This window comes from Triturus cristatus, chromosome 4_2 (assembly GCF_964204655.1).
Source record: "Triturus cristatus chromosome 4_2, aTriCri1.1, whole genome shotgun sequence".
Classification (NCBI taxonomy): Eukaryota; Metazoa; Chordata; class Amphibia; order Caudata; family Salamandridae; genus Triturus; species Triturus cristatus.
In genome coordinates, this window is record NC_140586.1 from 934,191,689 (window position 1) to 934,204,216 (window position 12,528).

The following is a 12,528-nucleotide window of genomic DNA, read 5'->3' on the forward strand; positions in this document are numbered from 1 at the left end:
CATTTTTATGTATTTGTTTATACATGTTGTTTTATGTATTGTTTTCAGCCCTGAAGAAGTTCCTGTGTTTTAGGAACGAAACGCGTTGGCTGACATTCGCGTAATTGTAATTACTTTTGGAGTAATTGGAGTAATTGGAGTCATTTGGTAAGTCTGCATTACTCTTGTGACATAAAATTACTGATTGTAACACCATGACTCCACGTCGCGTAACTGATTCTCCCATGTGGGAAAACTCGGACTGAGAGAAGTACTGAAACAATGTGGGAGCATGAATACTTGTGTTCCTCTTATGGTGAACATGATCAGAACATTCAGCAGTAAGTTTGAGAACACGAGTAGCAGTGCTTTAAGGCAGGGGGTCGCCAGTCCGAATTTCGAGTAGTAACTTTCTTTAAGGGGAAATATTGGAACTATATGATGACGGAGACCTAGCATTAAATATACAATTTCTCCATTTTCTTGTGTGGGTTTTTAGAATTGTATACTGATTAGTTTACCATTTTACTGTGATGTTGTTTTACTCTTTGGGTCATAGTCTGTCCATTTGAGAAATGTGGCTTATTACATGGTGTAGTTGTGAGACCACCCCATGTTATAAACTCACAACCCTGTCATGAGTCCAATCAGGCTTCTTTGTCAAACCTTAGCTTAACCATAGGTAATGAGCCGCCTCTGACAATCAGGCTTAAACAAGAGAACACGTGTAAAGAATTTAAACAGCACCAAAACAATTGATCAAGAACGAAACATGACTCTCAAGAAATCTGACATCAATTTATAAAAATAGTTTTATTTTTAGGAATTTTTAGACCTCAAAATGAAAAAGATCCAACGGAGAGTTCTGGGGATATCAATACTTAAAGAAACAGTAAATCACAGCTTTTCACTTAACCATGAACAAGCATGGGCAAGCATGGGCAAATTCAACAGATTTGACATTTAAAAAAGTTTCCAATAAAACTTTGGTCAAAGTTGAATGCGGTCACTTCGAGTTACTTTGAGTGACTAACTCTGGCAGGGAGCAGGTCAGGGGGACAAACAAAGTCCCAAAGAACAGTTGCCTTCAAGGAGAAGCAGTCTCCAGTCCAGTTTCAGCATTAATGGCAACATGACACGGATTTCAATGGAGTGATTTTGATGAAAGGGATACAGGATGCTGAAGATTTTTGGAAGATGCTGAAGATGTTGTGCGGTCGACGGGGAGATCCTGGAACCATTTCTCAGTCCACAGGCCAGCGACTTTTTGTGGCAACATTGGCCACAGGGACCAGTGTCTCTCGAAGTCCTCTTTGGTCCAGCAAAACTCCAGTCGCAACTGGACTGCTGGTCTCTGGACTCAACTAAACCAGTGGTTCCGATCTCCTGGCGATAGTTCTGCTTCTGTGCAGCCAAATTTTCTCCCAGGTCCAGCAGACGTGGGTGCAACGTTTGAGCACTTGGACTCAGTCTCCCAGTCTGCCCTGTGATGATGAGTGACGATCCAGTGATATAGGCTACCAACTCGACCAAACAAGCTTCCTCGGTTGTTGTGGCCGTGTGCTGGGACCAGGAAGTCAGCTATCTGACTGTTGGATTCTCTGCTTCCCTCTCAACTCAGGAACAACATTCCCACCAGCAGGACACCACAGGTGTAATCCTCTCTTCCCTAGGAGCAGCATGTGCAGTACAACTTTAGTGCAGCCAATCTTTGCAGGTCCAAGTTCAGCAAGGCAGTCCTTCTTTTATCCTCTTGTCCAATCCTGGCAAGATCTGAGTTCTGGGGGCCAGGGCACCTCTTTAATGCCCAGAAAGTACCTTTAGGTGCAGGTCGTGGTCACTAGCCTATGAGCTACTTGGATTCCTCTCACCTGATGACAACGTCCTGTGAAGTATAGCATCCATCTGTCCAAGAGAATGCCCTATTCTGCCTACTCCCAGGATGGCTGAACCCCTCTCTTGATATGTGAAGCTTGGTAGCCCACCCTAGGGGTGTGGCTACCTCTGGGGTACACGCCACTGATTAAAACAGGTTGGAACAGTATTTTCCTACCGCTGTCTCTGACGCCCTTCTGTGTACCTAGAGAAAGGATCATCCCCTCTTGTGTGTGCTTGGGATTTACCTTTCAAAGGTGGCTTGCTCTCTGAAGCTCAACTTTTGGACTCACACCCATTGTGGCTTTTCCTGCCAGGAGGAGACGACATCTCCTTCCCGGCAGGCCCTTTGCAGGTTTTCTGGGAGTCATGTGCCTTTCTCCCAGGAGGCCAGAAGACCAGACCTTCATGTGCAACCTTAAACAAGCACTGGAAACCATGGACAACAAAGTGGCAACTTACTAAAGTTGTACTTTGCCCAACAGTGGCAATAAATTCGATGTAACTATTAAATCAGATTTGACGCACTGATTGTCTTGATACCTTGAAGTACAAACTTTAGTAGACCCATTCATACATTACTAGAGCTGAGAAGTCAGCCTGTAATTCTGCACTTGCCAATGGGGCTACTAGCCTTTCAACAGTAAAACAACAATGTTGTTTTTTTTACCTCTAGGACCTTAAAACATAAAACTACAGGGCCAACCTTTTTGATATAATGCACCTTGCTTTAGAGCTTTGTAGGCCTGCCTTAGGAGAGGCTTGCAAATATAAAATAGGAAGGTTTGGTCATTGCCAGTGCTTGAAATGGCAACATTGATTTAGCAGTTTAATTAAAACTGCTCTGCCAGCCAGCAGTAGCTGGCTGGGAGTCATGCTTTTGCTTTGTCTTACTTGTGGTGGCACAGCTAGTGCTGTAGTCCACAAGCGACACTTTAAATTACAGGCCCTAAGAACCACTGGTGCCACATACTATAACCCAACTGAGCACATGCACTGAGTCCTGATTAGAAGGGCTCAGGGCATTTCAGAGTCATTACACCAGTGGACAATAAAGGAGGGTGTGCTCTCTAAGGTACAACTGGGATTCCACAGAGGTACTCGACAGCTGGTGGATGTCTTATATCAAAACTTCTATCCCATTTGGTCCCACATATATCCTTAGCCCTTACCCCAGTGAGAAACAAGATCACCTGGTAGCTATATATCCAGATCATACAGAAGGCAATCTCCCACTCCTTACTATAGCAGAGGTGGCTACAGATCCTGCTCCTGGACCCGATCATATTTGCCATGAACATTTAATTGCCTTGTACCATTGTTATGCATGTATAATACGCTACAAATATAGTACAGGTTTTTAAAATGTTGACTAGACTCCAGAGGTCACTAGAATGACTTGCAGGTCAAAGACTTCATAGTAAAATTGAAATGCTTTTTGTGAGGTAATAATATCATGCTTTTAAACGTAATACTGTTGTTTCAAAAAAGTGGTTTGTAAAATGACACTAGCCTTAATTTTTACCAAAAAATGATTATTGTTCTCTTAAAATCCATTGGGCGGGGTGAATATTTTGGGGGCTTACAAAGGGATGTAGCTAGTCACTCTTTTCCACATAAAGAGTGTAAAATGAGGTTTCACCTTTCAAATGAGGGTTACTTGTGAGTCAACATCAAATACCTCAATACCCTCAAGCATTGTACCTGGAAGAGCACACAATTTTTTCATAAATTCAGTGTGAAACTTTTGTAGGTACCTTAAAAACATGCTTTTTAATCACATATTTAGCCGTTTAAATTGTATCTTATTTTAAGACCATAAAGCAGAACAAAAAGTTACACATGAATAGCTATGATGAAATAAAGCAGAAGTGTCTTTTTAGATCTGATGAAACAAATATTCTGCTTGTGGGACAGAACATTTTTCGGGTCCTGGACTGATTCCTTTTCTTTATTGTAAAATGCAGTTAAAACAAGTTTACAGCTGTATCTTTTTTCTGGAACTGCTCATAAGCTATTCTTCTGCTCTGCCTGTATGTGGGAACACTTTGTGAGTGTGCTGAGGCAGAGTCTTTGTGAGGTATATGTGTAGTAGGTTACAGCTCCTCTCCCTCATCCTGACAGAAATGGCCCATCCTGACCACATTTATACCCCTTTATCTCAATGTCTGGGAGGAAAACCCCAAGACCAACTGCCAGCTACACCTACGCATGTGACCCAGGCTCCAGGCACTAAATTGTTTGGGCATAAAAAATGCCAACTTTCCTAAAGTGGTATTTTCCAGAATTGTGACTTAAAACCCAACTTTACCTTTAAAGAGAGTTTTAAATAACGATTCTTTACAGACCAAGCTCGAACTTCCTACCTGTTCCCAAATTGAAAATTATGACTTATTTAATGTAATGAGGTAACCCAGTGTTATCCTATGGGAGAGGTAGACCTTGCAGTGGTGAAAAACAAATTGAAGGGTTTTTCACTACCATGACATGTGTAACTTAAAAGGACATGCCCAGATGTTGATTACATGGCACACTGCCGTCTGTCATGTGTGGGGCCTACCCATAGGGTGACTTAGCTGTATTAAGGAGGAAGCTTCAGGCCGGGCAGAAGGTTTATTTTGCCAGGTTTAAAGGGCTGTTTAAAAACTGCACACACAAGCTGCAGTGGCAGACCTGAGACATGTTTGAAAGGCTACATAGGTGGGTGGCAAATAATTGCTGCAGGCCAACAAGTGGCTTTTAATTTACAGGCCCTGAGGATCAGGTAGTACCACTTTACTAGGGACTTGCAAGTAAATTAAATTTGCCATTTAGGTGTGAGTCAAAGTTAACATGTTTTAGTGAGCGATCACAAGCACTTTAACACATGTTTGCAGTGATAAAGTGCACAGAGTCCTGAGGCCAGCAAAAAGGAAGTCAGCAAAAACAGGAGGATTGAAGGCAAAAAGTTGAGGAGACCACACCAAAGATGCCAGGTTCAACAAACGGGGAATAAGAAAGTGATCTCAGTGTCAAGGGCTGTGGCCGATATACCTACCGATATAGATGACAAATCTGTGAACAACATCTGTATGTATAAATTATTTAATTTTGCTACCTAAAAAAAAAAAAAATAATAATAATAATAATAATTTTCGTCCTTCCCATCCCTCCTCCCTCTGTCTCATCCCAATCCTTTCGTATTACTTTGAACTCCCAAACATTCTTCTTAAAATTTCACCCCTCTTTTTTGGCCTTGCCACCCAACTAGGAGGCACAACTACTACTTAAAAAAGTACTACTTCCTCTTTCAAATCCATTCCTATCATTCTATCTCTATTCAAAATTCCTCTTTTTAAGTCCATTCCCCTCATTCTATCCCTGCCCCAACTCTACTTAACACACATACAATAAAATAGCACAACTCAAAGACAACTAATTCACAGAAAAATAAAATAAAAAGAAATTTGTACTTACCTACTTACCACTCTTCTTGGGTTCTGGAGTATCGAGCCAAAACGTGTTTCAATGCCTCATCAGGGGTTGTAGGCTCAATACAAATATATTTACAGTTTACAATATGTTGTTTGTTTCTTCGTCCTCATCCACTCATTTTGTATTATTACATATATCCTTTGCCTTTTCCTCCTCGGATCCCTCATTATGTCATGTGTTATCAAATATATCCTTTGCCTCTTCCTCCTCTGACCTCTTACTAATTTTGATATTGCATATGCCTATTGAGTCTTGTTCATCAGATCTCCACCATATTATCTCTTCCTACTCATACCCTTCATACTGTGTTATTACATGTTATGTTTTGTCTCTTCATAGTCAAGTTCTTCATCCTCATGCCCCTCCTCTGTTCCCACACAGATCCTTTATCTCTTTGCCCTCAGGAGCCTTGGTCTCCGTTATCTTATATATCCTTTGTCTCTTCGTCTTGACTCCTCACTGTGTTGTCACATATAACCTTTGCCTCTTCCTCCTGATCCCGTACTCTGTAATCACATATGTCCTTTGTTTCTGCTCAGACCCCTCACTCTGTTATGACATGTGCTGTTTGTCTCGCCTTCTTATATCAGTCAGTCTGTGTTAGCATATATCATTTGTCTTTTCCTGTAATGAATCCTCACTATGTTACTGCATTCACTCATTCACTCTTTCTCTCTAGTTCCTTGCACCCCTGACTCTGCTATTATCTCCTCCTACTCATATCAATTGGGCTGTGTAATCACATATGTCCTTTATCTCTCCCTGTAATGATCTCTCACTGTGTTATTGCAGTCACTCTCTGTCGTCTGCTCCTCAGACCCCTCGATCTGTGTGCACTGAGAGCTGTCCTGCTGGAAACAGAAAGGTCCAAAGGAAGGCAGAGCCTCTCTGCTGCTATGACTGTGAGCGCTGCCTGGAAGGAGAAATCACCAACTCAACTGGTAGGTCATCCACCAACATATGCTTAAGGATGTAAATGTCATAGGTAAATATGTCTTCTATGTCATTGAGAGGGGTTATTGGGCTAAAGAAATAAGAAAAAGTGTTCTAAAAAGTGATTGCACCTGCTCTATTCTCTGATGTTTTCTACATTCGATTTTATATTCTTTAGACTCTGTTAATAGCTTCATTTTGGTCTTTTGTCCCAGAAATATGTTTCTGTTAAACATGTTAATATATTAAAAACTCTTATATGTGGTGTATGAGGCAGAATATATGCAGTGTTTGTGTATTTGCTATGTGAAGCAGAGCTGTTCTCAATAGCATTTCTGAACGCTCACATTTGTTTTTCCATCAAGTCTGAAAGAAGACACTGAACCAAAAGTAATTTCTCCCTTCCACATCTAAACGGTACATGACCTTAATACTGTCTCAAAAATATTGTTGAGCCCAAATATTGGATCAAATATATTGTAAACACTATCACAAGATAGCACGTAAGAATTTCGGTTTTAAAGGGTTAAATCCTATTTTTTTTTATATAGTTACTTTATTATTACGTTATTAATAACTATGTTTAATTAGTTTTTTTTTTAAATTATTTTATTTTTGCTTTGTTAACATATTAAAAACATTGTTTTCATTGTATTTGAATTAGGCCTGGGCAAAAATTTCGTTCCGTTCGCGGAAATTGCGATAATTTGACATTTTTGCGTTCCGCGGAGAGCGCGAAAATGTCAAAAATTCCGGTTTCCGCAGCTTGGCGATAATTTATTTCTTGCTCGCGCTGTAAAATGATACATTCTCGCGCGCGCGCGATCGCCTTACCTGAATCCCTGCGTTCGCCGACAAGTTTTCTTGATCCGGTCGCGTTCTCCATGAGATGTTGTATTGTTTTTAGCCATTCGCGCTGTCTCGCGACAGTTCGCGCCCGCAGTGACGTCATGCGTCGCGCGATCACGTCTTTCTTCTCGCGATCATGCACCGCGAGAACAACTCAAAACAAGATGGTCGCGCCCGCAAGCAACCACATGGGTAAGTTGGCGACCCGCAACCATGCAGAAAATCTCGCGAACATGCCGGAAAAAAACTTCCGCATCTTCGCGATATTTCTGCTTGTTTGCGATAATTTTAAACATTCTCGCGATAATTTGCGAAGGTTAATTCCGCAAATTCCGCCCACCCCTAATTTGAATCTGTTGAATGAATGGTTGGTTGATGGGTTTGTATGGACATAGGTAGTGAGGTTTGATTAATACATTTTGTATAATATGTAGAATTATTTATTTTATAAATCTATATTTGCTGATTTGATTTTGGATTATGTAAATAATTTTATTTATAGATTATTAAATAGATTATCTTTTTTTTAACTATGCAATAAATTGCGGTAGGTAAACTATTTAATTCTTTTAAATTATTTTGATATTCATTAAATGTATTATATGTTAGATTTGCTATATAATAATTCATGTATTCATTCATTATGTGTATTTTGTTTTGAATTATGTGTATTTGTTTTTATAGGTGTTAGGGTTTTGAGCAGTAAAAGTTAGAAAGTGTTTCAAACATGCACATTTTTTATGTTTTAATGTTTTAATTGGTAAATACTTTTTAATGTGTTTTAATTATAATCTTAATCTGTAATGTTGCAATCTTAATTTTTCCTTATTTATATTAACTATATGCTAAAATATTTATATATCCTAATATAGCTGTTGAGATTTATTTTATGTTAATTTCTCTATATTTAGTTTTATATTTATTCAAAGTCCAACACTTTCTCTATTGATTCTCAGGTTGATCTAATGCAACAAACTTCCAGTCCTATCGTTAGGGTAGCCAGCAGATTATTTTGATGGCCCAGTTGGTACAAAAATAAGCAATCACCTAAAACAATATTTTAAGCACATATCTGTGCATACTTTGAACAGCAAATATAAATAGAAAGCACTTTTAATTGTGTTCTATTGCTGCCGCAATGATCCATGACTGATAATTAAAGAGAACAAAGACAGAAAAGTCACATAACGAATGAATACATACTTTTTTTTATTTATACGTCTATTTGGTGTCAAGAGAAGGTCTTGTAGGCTCTTTAAATAACACATGGCTGGCATTTTTCTTTTGGCAACCCTACTTTATATTCCTTTTTCTTAAATGCTTTCTCACACTACAGCAGCAAATCTAAAATACAAATGTAAGGAATAGGCAGAGTGAGGACCCAGGGGGTACTGGAAGGGGGGGGGGGGGACACTAAGCCTTTGTAACCGGTTCACAAAGGCATGCAAATATGCAAATGGTCTTTAAAGACCTGTGAAAAACTCGGACGGGCGTGCGGTGATTAGACTCCAGACACTGCCCAGCTGAGCCTCCAGCAGCTCGAGTTGCATTGCAGCAGCCCGGGCTGAGACACAGGATGGAGGAAGAGGGGGGCTGAATCCCTTGGGCCTCGGCAGAAGTGTGCTTGGGAATGCGCGACCCCCTTTACATCTCTCCACGCCCCCCCTGGGGGTCGCGCCCCACAGTTTGAAGACCCCTGTTCTAAAGTCTCATACTTTCCCTATTGGTGATCAGGACAGGGTGAGCATCTTGAACCTAAGCCTGCCTTTTAAAGGGGGAGGTTGAACAACAGTGGCTATGGAATGATCAATCGGAATACCTCTCCAGAAACATTGTTTTCTGGAGAAGGTATATTGACGATATACTACTCATCTGACAAGGACCTGATTCTCTTCTTCAACAGTTCATTGACAGCATGACACCAAATAAATGGGGCATAGAAGTAACACATACTATCTCCGCTACCCTGTTGACCAGAACATTTTACAAACAAGAGTACATAGAAAAAATACAGCTGCTAACTCTATTCTCTATGCCTTTAGTTTTCACCCCCAGCACATCATTTCTAACAGCCCTACGGGGGAATACCGATGAGCCCATAGTAATTGCAGTTCACAAAAATATTATGACAGCGAATCCTCAGAAATTACTGAATGCTTGAGTCAAAGGGGATATAATCTGAACAAACTGGTTCAAAAGTCAAGAGAAGAATTCCCCTATTTGGCACGTCATCAGGTGAACTCAAAGATTCTTACTCACAACAAAACATTCACTCACCAGAACAAGCACCCTTGTCTTAACCACATGTGGACTCGTAATTAAAAATTTCTATATTTTATTAGAAACAATGACATAATAAAACATTTCTTTATAGCAATCACAAGACAGTAAAATCTGCGCCCAATGTTATAATTGTTGGACAGTTAACAAATAAAGAATTTACAATAAAAAACATACAGTAAAGATATATTAAACCAATTTCATCCTAAGGATCATTTGTAAACACTGGGAGAACACAAGTAAGAAAGATGTTTTCTAATCAAAAAACAAAGGAAGACAAATGATCTAGATCAACTATTCTCATTGCACTAGATACTTAGTGTTTGCATTTTCCGGAGAACAGATGTCATTCCGATCTATAGTCTCCCTTTTTTTAGGTTGCGTCGACGCGTTTCGGTGGAAAACAGAAAATAGAAGACCACCTTCTTCAGGACAGTTAATTATGGTCTCCCACAATATAGAGAATCTAGACAAATCATAAAAATTGACATTAAAAACCAAAAAAGACATACATTTAATATACCCATCTCTAATATACAATTTGTACAATTGTGATTTACATCTATACACGCCATACATGGGCGTCAACAATTTTATAAAAACCTTATATGGGTGTCCACAATTTAATAAAAATCCCTATACCAATTGCAGAACTCTAACAGGGGCAGCAGAGTCCATTATAGGAAAGAGAGGTGTAGTTCTCCTGGTGATTCATCAACCACAACCACACATGTACAGCCAATCTTTAACACAGCTATTCACAACACATCATCCATGCGCTCTTCTTATTTGAATAGAACAGCTAGGTTTCTATTAAGTGAGGGATATTACCTTCTATTCTAGCCAGTACATCCAAGCGGTAGGTACTTGAGGATTCCTTCCCTTACTTCTCTTTAACGGGAGTGCGATAGGTTCATAGGGTACATAAGGGAACACACCTCTTAATCTGAAAAAATAGAATCGGATATGATTATAGCCTCACCTTTAAGCCTACTAAAGGAGGATAAAATACCCTCATATCTGTCTTGTTATATATACCTGCCATCCTATGTATCCGTTTTAAAATGCGCTCATAGTATGAGGAAGGTGGGACCGGTTTAAACTGTAAGAGAAGTCCAAACATAAATATCATATGGACCAACTCCCAGCCCCAAAGAACAACATAGTATATCAGTTCCACTTACTAAAAATAGTTAACAATCCCGTCTAAAAACCGTCTCAAGGGTAAGGAAATACTCTATTCTTTTAAGAGCATATCCGTCCTAAATATCCATACTTCATTAGCTGATGTATTTGGTTGGATCTCGATTCACAAGTATTCTCAAGATTCCAAAGATTTCTGTAAAGGGTAGAGAATAAGACAAGGGGATTGTATGGGTTAAATCTCTTGTTGTTGCAATCCTATGTCTATAATTCTCGATAAACTCAGCTATAGTATGCACATTTATTGACTACTTCTATCCTTTTATGACTACTTCTATCCTGTTAGTGGCATGTGTAAATTAATTATATTTAGTCCCAAAAATTACTGTTAAAACAAACACTGGCTGCTGTGCCACAAACAGTTGGGTTCTTTTTACCATTTTTTGGCAAACTCAAAAAACGCTGAAACTGCATCTTAAATAGCTGCTAGTCAGCGGATTCCCAGAGGTAACACGAGAAAGCTAACTTCGCCCTAATCAAACTACACTCACCCCGTTGCAGAACGTGGAAATCTTGAAGCCTTGACCTGGTCCCCAATGAAGCGCGTATCTAAATGAGCAACACAGAGAGCTTTCTTATAACCCCTGCTCCTCGGGGCAGGGCATTCAATCAGCCTCAGCTGTGAAACATCTGAATAATGACCGCAAAAATAGACCTAAAAACGCGGCCATCTTTGACTACCAAAAGATAGCCACTGGTATATAAAAGAGTATAGACGGGGTGAGCTAACAGAAAATAAAACCCACCAACCGTCCTCTTTCGAAAGTACCAAATAGAGAGAACCGTTGGCTATATATTCAAACGCCGATACGATACAACCTCGTGAAAAATCAAAACGAGGTCGATATTAGCCTGCAGAGAGCTATATAAACTGAGGTTTTCCAATGGCATACAAGGCGGCCATCTTAGAGTGAGCAAAAAAGGTACATAGTCCAATCGTACCTATGTCAACACCCTCACTCTAAATAAGGGATTATCACAGGTTGCGACAAGGTTATGTTCAAAACTAATTCCCAAACGGAGTAAAAAACGAATCAAAAAACCCCTCTACTTGAAGAAAGGCAAGCAATTTTTATATCGTTACTGCTAACAATTACTGTCCTTCACACTTCATGCTGTGCGCACGAATAAGGGCAAAAAAAGAATAAAGACCCGTTGTTTGCAAACGCAAACTCACTTCAACAGCATAAATAATGCCGAAAAACCCAAATTAGGGCAACAATATATTCGAAGAGCCAGAATTCAGGATATACCGAAATCAATTAAGGGTATTCCAGGTATGTATCAGAGAACAATACGAGGCGAGTTCCTTTTTACAGAAAAATCTTGGAAAAAACTTCTTAGAGGAACATATATAGAACAGATTCTAGGCACAATGACAGACCTTAATATTCGGAAGAACTCGTGAGGGAAGGAACCGTTATCTGATCATACGATCCCATTCCTCCCTCGAGTTCAGACCATTTCTCACTGTATTCAAAAGTGAGATATACCATTGCTCTCTGATTTTTCTTTTTTGTTCCATATTGCCTCCGCGAGGCCCCATCCATATCTTCTCAAGGATAAACCATTTTAAGTCTGATTCATTGTGGCCCATTTCAATGAAATGGGTGACTAAGGGAGCATTAACTTTCTTAGTTCTAATGGCGGAGCGGTGTTCTTGAAGTCTGGTTCTAAGCTCCCTGCCTGTCTCCCCTACGTAACCTCTCTCACATGGACATTTGAGGAAATATACGATGTTTTTACTCCTACAGTTATTAAGGGATCTAGAGGATACCTTGTGTCCATTGTATTCCAAACTATCTGACTCAATACATAGTGAACAGACATTACATGTGCCACACTTTACGTTTCCCATGGCAATGGCTCTGTCCAACGTGCTTTGTACTTTGCCCCTATTCTCTCTATACGTATGGACCAGTTCGTTTCTCAAGT

General features: G+C 39.8%; 1 protein-coding gene across 2 annotated transcripts in view; it reads left to right on the forward strand.

The window, feature by feature from the left end:
• Positions 1-12,528, forward strand: part of LOC146838952 (vomeronasal type-2 receptor 26-like) — a 104,218-nt gene that overhangs the window by 71,309 nt on the left and 20,381 nt on the right. Inside the window, exons 1-2 of one of the 2 annotated variants that reach the window (XM_085600195.1) lie at positions 4,873-4,923; positions 6,121-6,269. The gene's annotated coding sequence lies outside the window, so the exon portion shown is untranslated. Of the gene's footprint in view, positions 1-4,872; positions 4,924-6,120; positions 6,270-12,528 lie in introns of those variants that run through there. The other variant, XM_085600194.1, reaches the window with a different exon arrangement.